Below are 12,519 nucleotides of genomic sequence, written 5' to 3' on the forward strand. Positions count from 1 at the left end.
GTGAAAGAATTCAGATACAAAGTTCACAAATTCTGTTATTCAATTTATAGAAATGTCCAGAATAGTCAAATCCGTAGAAACAGAACGTAGATTAATAGTTGCTAGGAAATGGGGGGAGGAAGGAATTGAGAAGTACCGGGTTTCTTTTTAGGGAGATGGAATGTTCTGGAATTAGTGGTGATTGTTGTACAACACGGTGAATATACAAAAAGTTACTGCATCGTACACTTTAAAATTGGTACAGGGGTGCCTGGGTGGCTCACTGGGTTAGGCATCCAACTCCTGATTCTGGCTCAGGTTATGACCTCAGGGTTGTGAGATTGAGCCCCAAGTTGGGCTCTGTGCTGAATGTGGAGCCTGCTTAAGATTCCCTCTCTTCCTTTCCCTGTGCCCCTCCCCCTCCCCCAAATAATGTATGTACACCCTAGTTCACACGGAACTGTTTGTTTGTTTGTTTCTCTCTCTCTCTCTTTCTTTGCTTTTCTTCTCTCTCTCTCTCTCTTTCTTTCTTATTCATCAGTAAAAAATACCCATTAAAAACTACATTTAACAGTTGGGTTACCAAAGAACTTATACCTCTGCTATAGGTATGGTTAGCAAAATTTCTTTAGAAACTTTCTAGATATTTGGGGGAACCTACCAATAGACTTTTGATTTCATTTTCCTATTGCATTCCAAATTCTAGTTTTTATGTTTTCTTTTATCAGGAGAAAACTGAGTTTGTGACGGGGTAGACATACAGCTACACAGTTACTCACCTGGCATTTCAGAAGGCTGGTTGCAGTTCTCCAAGAACAAATCCCAAGAAGTTTCATGGAGAAAGAAGCAGAAATCGGCCAGTAATACTTCGGTAAGCTATTGTGGGAGTCAATACTGTTGTATCTGGTCTGGCTAACTCATCCATATGAGTGGTCAGAGAATTTCCCTAGAGAAGTAGGAATTTATAAGGATGCTCTCAGAGCTGCTAAAAGCCAGAAAAATTTTTATTTTTTCTTTCATCTTCCATGGTTACCGAAAGAAATATACATTACAAATTTCAAGTCTAAGAACTGGTCTGGTTGCGAACAAACACGTCTGGTATTGTTCAGTCCGTGCGTAAGAGAAAAATGCTCCCTTCACTGCCTAGGTCACAGACCAAGGGCATCCATATGGCTGTGTGGTATGATGTCTGCACTGCTTAAATCAGATTTCCCCATTCTTAGGTGACTGTTCCAAAACTTCACTTCTCTCCTCCAACTCTCTACACAGCCCTCCACTTCCTCTCTCGAATGGCGCCTGCTACTTCATCAACTGGACGGAGGCCGCCAGGCAGCTTCCGTCAGCTCCCGCCTTTCATTCACGCAGTCCTTCTGCCCACGTGGAAGGGAGCCCCACAGCCACTTCTCCTTTATCTGACCTCTGTGCATCATCCCCAAGTTCAATGGCTACGTAAAGAAGGGAACACTAGTGCTAACGTAAACCTCTTACATTAAGATTCGCATCTTGCTCCTCCTCTCCAGTCGTTTCCTCCGAAGCCATTTTCCTGTCTCTTTCAATCTTGACTCACCGAATTTCTCAGCCTCAACCAGACCCAGTTCTATCGCCTGCCGTCCCTCACAGCTTCTTGACATTCTCCATTTCTGTGGCCTCTGTGAGGCTCCTCTCTTTTAGGGGTCTTAGATTCTCAGAGGGTCTTTTGCGGGTCCCTCTTCCTCTGCCCATCCCCTGGAGGTTGGGTCCCTCAGGGTTCTGCCTTAGCTCATTGCTTCTCTCTCTGTTTCCCCCTCCTGGTTATCTCATTTCTTTCCGTGGTTATAATCATCATGTACGTGGGGGGTGTCTGCTAAGCATCTCTACTTGGAGATCCCATAGGCACCTCAAATTTAGCACGTCCCAAATGGCCTCGCCTACAGATTTATCACTCCTTTTTCAGTTTGCCTGCAACTTATCTACTGATTTCAGTTCTCTCATCACCGTACCAGTCAGGGTTCTATTAGGGTGCTCATAGACAATTTCAGATCCCCTATATGGACCTTGAGCTAAGAATAAGAATGGAAAGCTCTGAGCTCATCATTTCCTTCTCGAAGTTCTCCAGCACACTTAGAAGCAACCAATCAATCCTATTATAGCTCGTATTGTCACTAAAATATCCTATGGCAGCAGACACTTGTTCACCCAAAGCTTTACCTTTTATGGCAGAAGTTGGCAAACTAAGCCTCCCGGACCAAATCTGGCTTGCTCTCTGTTTTTGTAAATAAAGTTGGATCAGAACACAGCTACGCCCATTCACATACTTACTGTTTAGTGGCTGCTTTTGAGCTACAGCCACAGAGACGAGTGGTGGTGGCTCACAAGGCCTAAAATATTTACTATCGGTCCCTTTTCAGAAAAAATTTGCCAACTCCTGTTCTATTGGCATTTGATTAAAGGTGGCAAGCTATGACAATTTGTGTAACTGCTTTTGCCACTTCGTGCTACATAGTGCTAGTGTCTTCTTGACCACTGGAAACAGGGCCATTAGTAAATACCTTTAAATCTAACAAAATTAGAGATTGAATTCCAGATAACCCGGAACCTATTCAGAGAACTTATCCTTCAGGCCCTAGACCCTGGAATCCTGTCCAGCACAAAATTCTCTATTAGAGTTTGATCAGAGAGGCAAAACCCCTCGAGATTTTGACCTCACACCATTGTGACATGTGGTTAAATGGTCTCCGTGAGGTTGTGTTCTCTGTGCCTGAGGCAGAGCACGACGTCTGCAGGGAGGGAAGTGGGGCAAAGAAGGAGGAGGTAAAGTGGGGGAGGAAGAGCAGGAACGGGCTGGAACCCAGAGCCGTGAGCTGGAGGCCCATGAAGATTTTCTGGAACCTGCGTCAGTTTCTCATCACCTCTAGCTTCTACAGGAAGAGCTGGCCTACTTTGCCATGGAGCTAAATACTCACCTGTCCCAGGAGTCGGAAAACGTGAAGGAAGATCCAGGAGGGGGTGGAGCAGCTGCAGGACTGGCTGTAGCCCCACAGCAAGGAGATGAGCCAGGAGATAATTGACAACAAGCACGAGCTCCATCCCTGCCTCCTGCTTCTGCACCAAACTTACGTGCGTGAAAACATGGCTGCTGCTTCCCTTCCGCTTTCCAAAGCTCACATACAATGCCTCTTTGGTCCACCCTAACCGGAAACATACAAAGAGGAGAGAGTTCTGGGAAATAGTCATTTTAACCAAATTCACAAATTACAAACCACCACCATCACATTCCCAACTATTAACGTTTTAATTGAATTATTGTAAGTTTTGATGAAATGACTTAAAATTTCCCATTTATATTTTCTGTCTCTCTGCGTATCTCTCGTGTATCTAGTCTCAAGTAACGGTGCACTAGTCACTAAACTTCTAAAGCTGGGTACCTGGGTTCATTTCTTCCATCCTCCCCGTTAGTCGCTCACCAGATCTTGCTCGTTTCAGGTCCTAAATATATTTCTAATATGTCTGTTCTTTAGCAGCAAACTAGCACTTCCCCAGTGCAGGCTGTCCTCATCCTTTGGCTTTTTGCTATCACCGCCTAACCAGTCTCCCAGCCTTTGATTTTGTCCTGCTGAAATCCATTCTTCTTTCTATACTGCTTCAAGCACAAATTGAATTGCATCCTGTATTTTCCCATGTCCTACTCCAGAGTGTTATGGGGGGATAGGAACGGGGAGATATTGTGTATAGCCATGAGTAACTTTCTTGCTTTTCTGTGTTTGCAGGTGGGTTTTTTTGTGTGTGTGTGTGATAAATTTAAATAACATAAAACTTAGCATTTTAACCATTTTTAAGTGTTCAAGAGCATGAAGTAGACTTACATTGTTGTGAAACTGTTCCCACCATCCAACTCCGGAACTGTTTCCATCTTCCCGCACTGGAACTCTGTCCCCGTTAGATCCTCCCCAGCTCCTGGCAACCATCATTCTACTCTCTGTCTATGAATTTGATTTTCGACTACCTTACGGACTTCATATAAGTGGAATCATACAGTATTTGTGGGGTTTGGTTTTTTGGGTTTTTTGGGGTTTTCTGCGACTGGCTTACTTCACCCAGCACAATATCCTCAAGGCCCATCCGTGGTGTAGACTGTATCAGAATTTCCTTCCTTTTAAAAGCTGAATAATATTCTGGGGGCACCTGGGTGCCTCAGTTGGTTAAGGTCATGATCTCAGGGTCCTAAGATAGAGCCCCACCCCCCACCCCGCCAGGCTCCCTGCTCAGCAGGCAGACTGCTTGAGATTCTTTCCCTCTTCCCCTCCCCTTCTGCTCCTCCACCCCCTCCTGCTTGTACTCTCTCTCTCTAAAATAAATAAATAAATCAATAAAAATGTTAAAGGCTGAATCATATTCCGTTGTATGCACGCACCACATTTGGCTTATCGGTTTTTCTGTCAGTGGACGTTTGCGTTGTTTCCATATTCTGGCTGTTGTGGGTAATGCTGCTGTGAACGTGAGTGCACAAATATTTCTCAGTTTCTGCTTTCAGTTCTTTTGGGTATACCCAAAAGTGGTATTTTTGGATCATACAGTAATGCTATTTTTAATTTGTTGAGGAACCGCCATGCTATTCTCCGTATTTCCACTGGCAGTGGCATTTCTCACTTCTCCACATCCTCACACCACTTTATCATTTGTCCGTTCTAGTAATAGCCATCGTAATGGATGGAAACCGGTATCTCATTGAGGTTTTGGTTTGTGTTTCCCTACTGACCAGTGATGTTGAGCATCTTTTCATGTGCTTAATGGCCATTTGTATATCTTCTTTGGAGAAATGACCATTCAACTCAGTTTGCCCATTTTTAATTTGGCTGTTTTTTTCATTGTTGGGATTTAGGAGATTATGTATATATTGGATATGTGTCTATGTACATATGTACGTACATACGTGTATATCTATGTAATTTATTAACATCTTATCAGATATATGATTCACAATTATTTTCTCCAGTTCCATGGTCGCCTTTTAACTCTGTTTTTTTTTTTTTTAAAGATTTTATTTATTTATGTGACAGAGATAGAGACAGCCAGCAAGACAGGGAACACAAGCAGGGGGAGTGGGAGAGGAAGAAACAGGTTCATAGCAGAGGAGCCTGATGTGGGGCTCGATCCCATAACACCGGGATCACGCCCTGAGCCGAAGGCAGACGCCTAACCGCTGTGCCACCCAAGCGCCCCGCCTTTTAACTCTGTTGATAGTGTCCTCTGATGCACGAAAGTTTTAAATTGTTTTTCAAAGTTTTAAATTTTGATATAGTCTAATTTACTTATTTTTCCTTTTGTTGCTTGCACTTTGGATATCGTATTCAAGAAATCACTGCCACATCCAATATCATGAAGCTTTCCCTTTGTGTTTTCTTCTAAGAGCTTTCTGGTTTTAGCCTTTATGTTCAGATATTTGATCCATTTTGAGTCAATTTTTGTGTATAGTGTAAGATAAGGGTAACTTTGGTCTTTTATGTGTGACTATCCAGTTTTCCCAACACTTTCTGTTGAAATGACTGTCCTTTCCTCATTGAATGGTCTTCAAACTCTTGTCAAAAATCATTTACCACATATGTGGTTTATTTCTGGACACTCTATTCTGTCCCATTGATCTGTATATTTGTCTTTATGTCAGTACCATACTTTTGATTACAGTAGCTTTGTAATAGGCTTTGAAATCAGGAAATGTGATGCCTCCAGCATTTTTCTCTTTTTTTTTCTTTTTTTTTTTTTAAGATTATTTTCGCTATTTGGGTTGTAGTTCCTAGTTTTTTTGTTTTTAAAATAAAATAAGTATTAGTTTCATGATAATAAAACATTAAAAGGCAAATTCAATAAAATGTTATCTACCCAAACAGCTCCCTACATAAACAAAGCAAAACTCAACAATGGGTCCTCACTGTGTGCTGAAGAAAGTCCAAACTCCTTAGCAGGCCATTCAAGGTTCTCCACATCCTGTCTCCTATAGATTTACCCTTCCTTGTCTCACCTCTGTCCCCACCTTCCACCTCGTGCTTCTTTTATAAATTCTGAGCTCATGCCTAACTGCTTGCATTTTTTATCCCAGCCCATCTCCCTATACCACCGGACCTTTCCTTATACTGTTCCATCTGCCAAGAACACCCTTCCTACTTTTGGGGAGTGACTCTTCCTTACTCTTCCTTTAGAAATTAGGTTATATGCCATCTTTTTCAAGAAGCTTTTCCCCACCCCCCATGCTGGCCTACAACCCTCTCTTCTGAGTTCCAGTGGTTCCAAGTCTATGTTGCTTGGTTAAGACGTTATATTATATAGGACTTGCATGTAAGTTCTTCAGGATCAGTGACCAGATCTTCTTTTTTTGTTTAACTTTCAGTGGCTACACACAATTTTTGGCACATAGATTACATTTGTTAACATTAATTCCATGGAACCGAAAGGAATTTTGTGTCTCTAAGGCACGTGCCTGTTGCTAAGGGTGGGATGTCACTGCCATTGGCAAAGGGAGGCCCAAGCGGGACAAATTCTCTTGTATCGGTCCTGGGGCTGAGGCTCATTGGGATCCAGAATATATAAAATTTTGCAGGGGAATAGAAGTATCAGATGACTTCGATATCATAGATTGGGAAAATTCTCCTGTTGCCAAATCACGAGGCAGGGCATCTATTTGAAAAAGTATATAAAGTTAAGGTCATTCCAAAGGCTACTAGGCAAAAATCCAACTCCTCTGTGATGTAATAGTCCTTTCCTGGAGGAATGCCAGAGGTCCTGGGAACCTTTTCATTCTTCAGTGCATTGAGATGGAAACATGCTTTACTCAACCGTAGCTCTTTAGTTCTTGAGATTGTGTCCCCAAATGCATTCCAGTGACTTCAGTAGTTGCAATTATTTTGTAGACAGTATGGTTCTAAACCCAAAGGAGATTCTGTGCGCTTGGCTTCCGGGACTTCAAAGATGAACCAAAAGCATTCAGGGCAAAATCCGTAGTAGTGGGGGCACTACGTGGGGACCGGATGGTGGGAGGGGCCGATTCAGCAGCCACAACAAGAGACACATGCTCCTCAGGAACTTCATGCTCATGCCCTGCTCAGAATCATTAGTCATACAGAGACATGGCGTGTCCAAGCAATGAACTTGATAATGGAAAGACCACAATTCGTGTAGCCATGTGATGGGTGTGGGTGATGAACTTCCCAATGCCAATCCTCCTTCTGTATTTGGTAAACTTGAGAGCAAGGAGTCGCTGGGGTACCACATAGTTTTCTGCACAGCATCTTGTCTATAATACGTAACTGATAAATGTTTGATACAATATGTAATTCCAGAAGTACACAATGTGTTTTTCAGTGAAATGTCTGTAGTTGTCTGCATATCATAGGAAGTGCATTTTTAATAGCTGGTATCATCCTGATATGCTCAATTTTGTGATGCAACCATTCTTTAAAAAATGGTGAAAACGCCATATGAACTGACAAATAGCAAAAAGCGGTCTTTAATTTTAAATGCTTAGGTATTTAAGGAGAGGACTTAAAGGAAATGAGAAACCCCATTCTGGTAGTAAGGACATGGGGTGGGGGATCCCCTTGAATAAATGACTAGTAATTAAAATGGTCCAGCAGGGGCGCCTGGGTGGCACAGCGGTTGGGCGTCTGCCTTCGGCTCAGGGCGTGATCCCGGCGTTATGGGATCGAGCCCCACATCAGGCTCTTCCGCTATGAGCCTGCTTCTTCCTCTCCCACTCCCCCTGCTTGCGTTCCCTCTCTCGCTGGCTGTCTCTATCTCTGTCGAATAAATAAATAAAATCTTTAAAAAAATAAAAATAAAAAAAAATAAAATGGTCCAGCAAAAAAAGATCACATCTATTTTGGGTGCCTGTCTGGCTCAGTGGTAGAGCATGCAACTCTTGAACTCAGGGTCGTGAGTTTGAGTCCCACCTTAGGCATAAAGTTTAAAAAAAGATCCCATCTATTTTAATCTTGGTTACCACGGCCCCTGTGTGTTTCATGTTGCTAATTATATTGTTTTAATTCCAGATTAGATATGTCTTCCTTAGTCTTGGTAAAGTAGGACTGTTTCCCTCGGACACATAATCTTTGTACTCCTCAGCATTTCCAAATGAGTTCAAACTACATTCTTTCTAATTCTTTGAAATCACATGTCAAAAAGGGAAGGTTCCCCCTAAAGGAGAACTCTCTGGTGTCCTAGGACAGCTTGTCCCAGGGACAATTTTAAAAGTGCTTCTTAGCCTTTGAGCCTCTTTGGCCTCAGTCACCCAAAAAATGGAAGGTTCCTCTTTAAGCAACAATGCTCTTATGAATTTGTTTTTTGGGTCATAAGTGCCATTGACATCCCCGCCTACATCACTGGAAGATGAGCTCTGACGTCAGATTACCTGCAGGTGCTCAGCAAGTTTTCCTTGAGCGCCTGCGGAGAGCTCAGTGCTGTGCTAGGAGCTATTCATTCAATCCGTGTTTACTGAGCCCCTACACTCTGCTAGACGTTGGAATACACAACGAAAAGGATGATTCCTGTGTTCAAACTGCTCAGAGTCCAGGCAAGGACAGAGCTAACGCACAAGGAAGCATACAGCAATTTGAGCAGTCTTGTGTTAGAGGGGAGCGCCTGGAGTAACCCGAGAGGAAACCATTACTCTGGCGTTGAGGACAAGGACCTCGATGATGATACTTGACACCATGCCTTGAAGGATGAGTGGAATTTTACCAGTTAAAGAAGAGTTAGGTGAGAACAGTGGGGAAATGAGTTTGAGTAGAGAAAGTGGTTGCAGGAAAACGTGAAAACCAAGGGGAGGAATTTGGACCTGAATTGGTGGGTAATAGGAAGAAGTCAACCGTAGGACAGCATGACCGGTGAGTTGTTCAAGGAACAATTCCTCAGACAAGACATGCTGGAGATAAGAGGGGTTGGCCTGGAGGCAGCCAGCTAGTTCTGGCAGATGCCAGTTGGTTGGAAGGCAATAAAGCCTGGGGCTGAGGTGACAGCAGAAGGAACGGAGAGCAACAGGGTTTGGTGCGTGGTGGGAGACGAATAAATGTTTGTTGAGAGAGTATTTAAATGGATAACTAACAGCACTGGATGTATCGAAAGGGAGTGAACACAAAACACCACTGACTCTAAGGATTTGAACCAACATGACAAAGAAGAATGGCTTAGCATTTCATTGACAGGGATGAGGAGTATGAGAGATGAAGTGTATTCAAAGAAAAAGAAGTTAACTGGTCACTGTAAATTCCTGTAGGGTAGACTTTCGCTTCGTTCGTAGTATAGCACTTAGTATATAACAATATACTGATATATATACTGATATATATATATATATATAACAATATACTGATATATATATACTGATATATATATATATATATATACATATATATATATATATACATATATATATATATATAATCAGTAAGGGTTAATAGGAAGTTAATAGTGCAAGTAAGTAGGGGAAACAAGGGCATGGCTCTCAGCCTCTCTGGGGTCCTAAGATGGCTTGTCCTGGGGATAGATACTCTCGAAGTGCAGCTTGGGCCCTTAGCCCCTTTGGCCTTAGTGTCCTCATCCAAAAAGTGCAGCATGTGATTGATGGCTAGCTGACATCCTTCCAGTGTTAAAAATCAGTGACTCTTGTTTTTGTTTTTTCTGATATTAGCATTCTTGCTTCTATAAAACAACTTAGAAAATGAGCCTCAACTTCTCAGGCTTTATTCCTTCCCTCTGAAGTGAGCAGACGGAACTGATGTATGAGGTACAGAGAGAATCCAAAGGACTTCCGAGCTGAAGGGCGATTTCTCACTTTGAAGGATCCCATTGCCAAAAATGGAAGTGGTGTTTGGAGTGTTGTTTTTGCCATGTCCCCTGGACTTAAATGGAACTGAATTCTCTTGCAAAGACGGAGAGGAGAGGAGGGGGTGCCTTGGCTGGGAGCTGGCTGCTAATCTATGCACCGGAGGTCCACGTTCAAATATGCTTTCAGAAAAGCTTCAGTGCGTTTTTCTCCACCCACAATGGGGCTGTTGCGCATCCAGAAACCGGGAGAAGGCAGCTGGATTTCTAGAGCCCCATGGCCAGCATCTTTCTGATTCTTTTCTGATTCTCTTCTTTGGAGACACACCCCACAGGCCACATTGGTCTGGAGAATAAAACACGGCTCAGTCATTGTCATCAAGTCTAGAAAACAAGAAGCGCACCCTGAATGGGTGTTATCGGGCCCTCATTAGCGCTTGGCCTCCGTGACTCATTCAGCAGAATATGAAAAACGACTTGCAGTAGAACAAGGGGTATTAAACACTTAAACCTCACCTTAATAATTTGCCCTGCCTATGCCGACCATTTTAGGTGGGTAAGTTCCCGGACTGCTGGCTTTAGTTTAATTCTGTAAACTACCCCGTAAAAGAATGTGTTGAATAAATGCCCATCTGATTTCAAAAGTCCAGAAGGATTTCTGTGCCTCCTGCTTATAGGATCTCGTCAGATGGTCTCTGAAATGGCTCCAGCCCTCTTTAGGGGAAAAAATGTCTAAAATGAGAAATTGTGGTTTTTTTTCTGCTAAACTCTGTGTGATAGTTTTGTGTGTGTGTGTGTGTGCATGTGTGTGTGTGTGTGTGTGTGATTTCACTTTAAACAGATGAAATTTGAGGAATTGGCACGAGAGGAAACTAAAGTTGAGTGATGGGGTGGGTGGAGGCATTTGGATACAGTGATGGCGATGGGTGACATTTATCCAGTGTTTACTCTGTGCCAGGCACTCATAGAGGCACCTGATGAATTTACCTCATTTAGTCTTCAAAGTGAGTCTATAAAAGAGATATTATCTTTATCACCTTAAAAATGAAACACAGGGTGATTAAATCACGAAGCTGATAGGTCGTTGAGCCAAGCTCCCAAAAGTGGTACTTAGAGCCACAGACTATACTCATTTCCTGTGAGGAGGGTGTTCCCCAGACTTTCATGCCTCTCGACTTTATGCTGTGTTGTGTTCCGGGGGTGCGCGTTGTGTTGTATGTGTTGTGTTTTAGCTCTGGGTACAGTTCTTGGCTCTTCATGGTCTTCATACTCTGCTTCCCAGATATAAGATGAGCAGAAAGTAATAGAGGAGTAAACAGGCTTGGAAAGCAAGGGAAGAAGTCATGACGTCGAGTCCACACACGCGTGCATGCGCATGCAGACATGTACACACGCACGCACACGCACGCACACGCCGACCCGTTTGTTTATTTCATGCTCCCATCACTCATGCGCTCTCACAGGCTCCTTTCCTGCCAGCTTATACATAGTCCTTCCCCGAGGGATCGGCCCTTTCCAGTCCAGGTCATGGGAAGGGGCAGGAAGGGGATGACTTCCCTTCCAAGAGCCTGCCGGAAAACCATGTTTGGACAGGGTCACTTATAAGAATTGATCAATAAGAATAGCGACTGTGAAGGCTAACCCCCCGTGAGTGAACCAGTGCAATCAGCAGCGCTCGGAGCACAGAAGGAAATCAGTCCCGTCCTACAGGAGCTCAGCACTGACAAAAGCAAACGCAGGTTCTGAGTGTCGTCCCCCACCTGTGCCCACAACCCAGAACACCAAGATTAGTATCTTGGGACATGCTGTGGGATCTGCTGCTGTGTATTCTTTAGTTTCTAGTACCCCGGATTTAAAAACAACTCCAACTCTTACGACCATGCAATCAGATACTGTGTCCTTACAGTGAATGAGGTTGAATTAATATTGAAAAATATCCATGAGGGCGCCTGGGTGGCTCAGCTGGTTAAGCATCTGCATTTGGCTCAGGTTGTGATCCCAGGGTCCTGGGATCGAGGCCGCGTTGGGGGGGGGGGATGTGTGTGTGTGGGGTGGTCCCTGCTCAGCAGGGAGTCTGCTTGTCCCTCTGCCCCTCCCCCCACTCATGCTCTTTCTGTCTCTCAAATAAGTAAATAAATAAATAACACAGCCAGCTTTAACGACCTATGCTTAAATACAAAGTCTCAATGGGGGGAAAACATGTTCTCCATGTACAGAAATGAAATAAATAAATAAATCTTTTTAAAAAAAGAAAGAAAGATGCCGATGGTATGTTCTGCCGCTTGCAGAAGAGGACGCTCGGTATGATCCCATTTGTGTAACAAAGATAGAAATACAGGCATAACAACAATAATAATGCACAACAATAATATCTGTATAGGGCTTATTATACACCAAGCATTATTCTGCGTGCTTTCCATTTATTAACTTATTAATCTTCACAACAATCCTATAAAACAGATACTAACATTATTTCAATTTTATATGAAGCAATCAAAGAAGGAGAAGTTAAGCAACTTGCTCAAGATCACCCAAGTAAATGGCAAAGTCAGAATTCACACCTCTGGCATCCTGGCTCCAGAGTGGCTATTATTAACCAGTATGCTGTCTATAAACGCCTTGCAAGCCTAGAACAATTCTGGACAAATACACAGCAACCTGCTAACAATGGTTAGCCAAGAGGAGTGGAAGTGACGTTGGGATAAGGGACAGGACAGGAAAATTTGTTTTTATAATACATACCTTTGTACT

At 43.2% G+C, this 12,519-nt stretch overlaps 1 long non-coding RNA gene across 5 annotated transcripts in view; it reads right to left on the reverse strand.

Annotated features, from left to right (window-relative positions):
- The window catches only part of LOC103675042, a 38,938-nt gene that overhangs the window by 14,670 nt on the left and 11,749 nt on the right, over positions 1-12,519 (reverse strand). For 4 of the 5 annotated variants that reach the window (XR_005834065.1, XR_005834063.1, XR_005834064.1 and 1 more), the window contains exon 2: positions 759-3,146. This is a non-coding gene — a long non-coding RNA (uncharacterized LOC103675042). The remainder of the gene's footprint in view (positions 1-758; positions 3,147-12,519) is intronic. The other variant, XR_005834062.1, reaches the window with a different exon arrangement.

Source organism: Ursus maritimus, unplaced genomic scaffold (genome assembly GCF_017311325.1).
Source record: "Ursus maritimus isolate PB19 unplaced genomic scaffold, ASM1731132v1 scaffold_12, whole genome shotgun sequence".
Taxonomy (NCBI): Eukaryota; Metazoa; Chordata; class Mammalia; order Carnivora; family Ursidae; genus Ursus; species Ursus maritimus.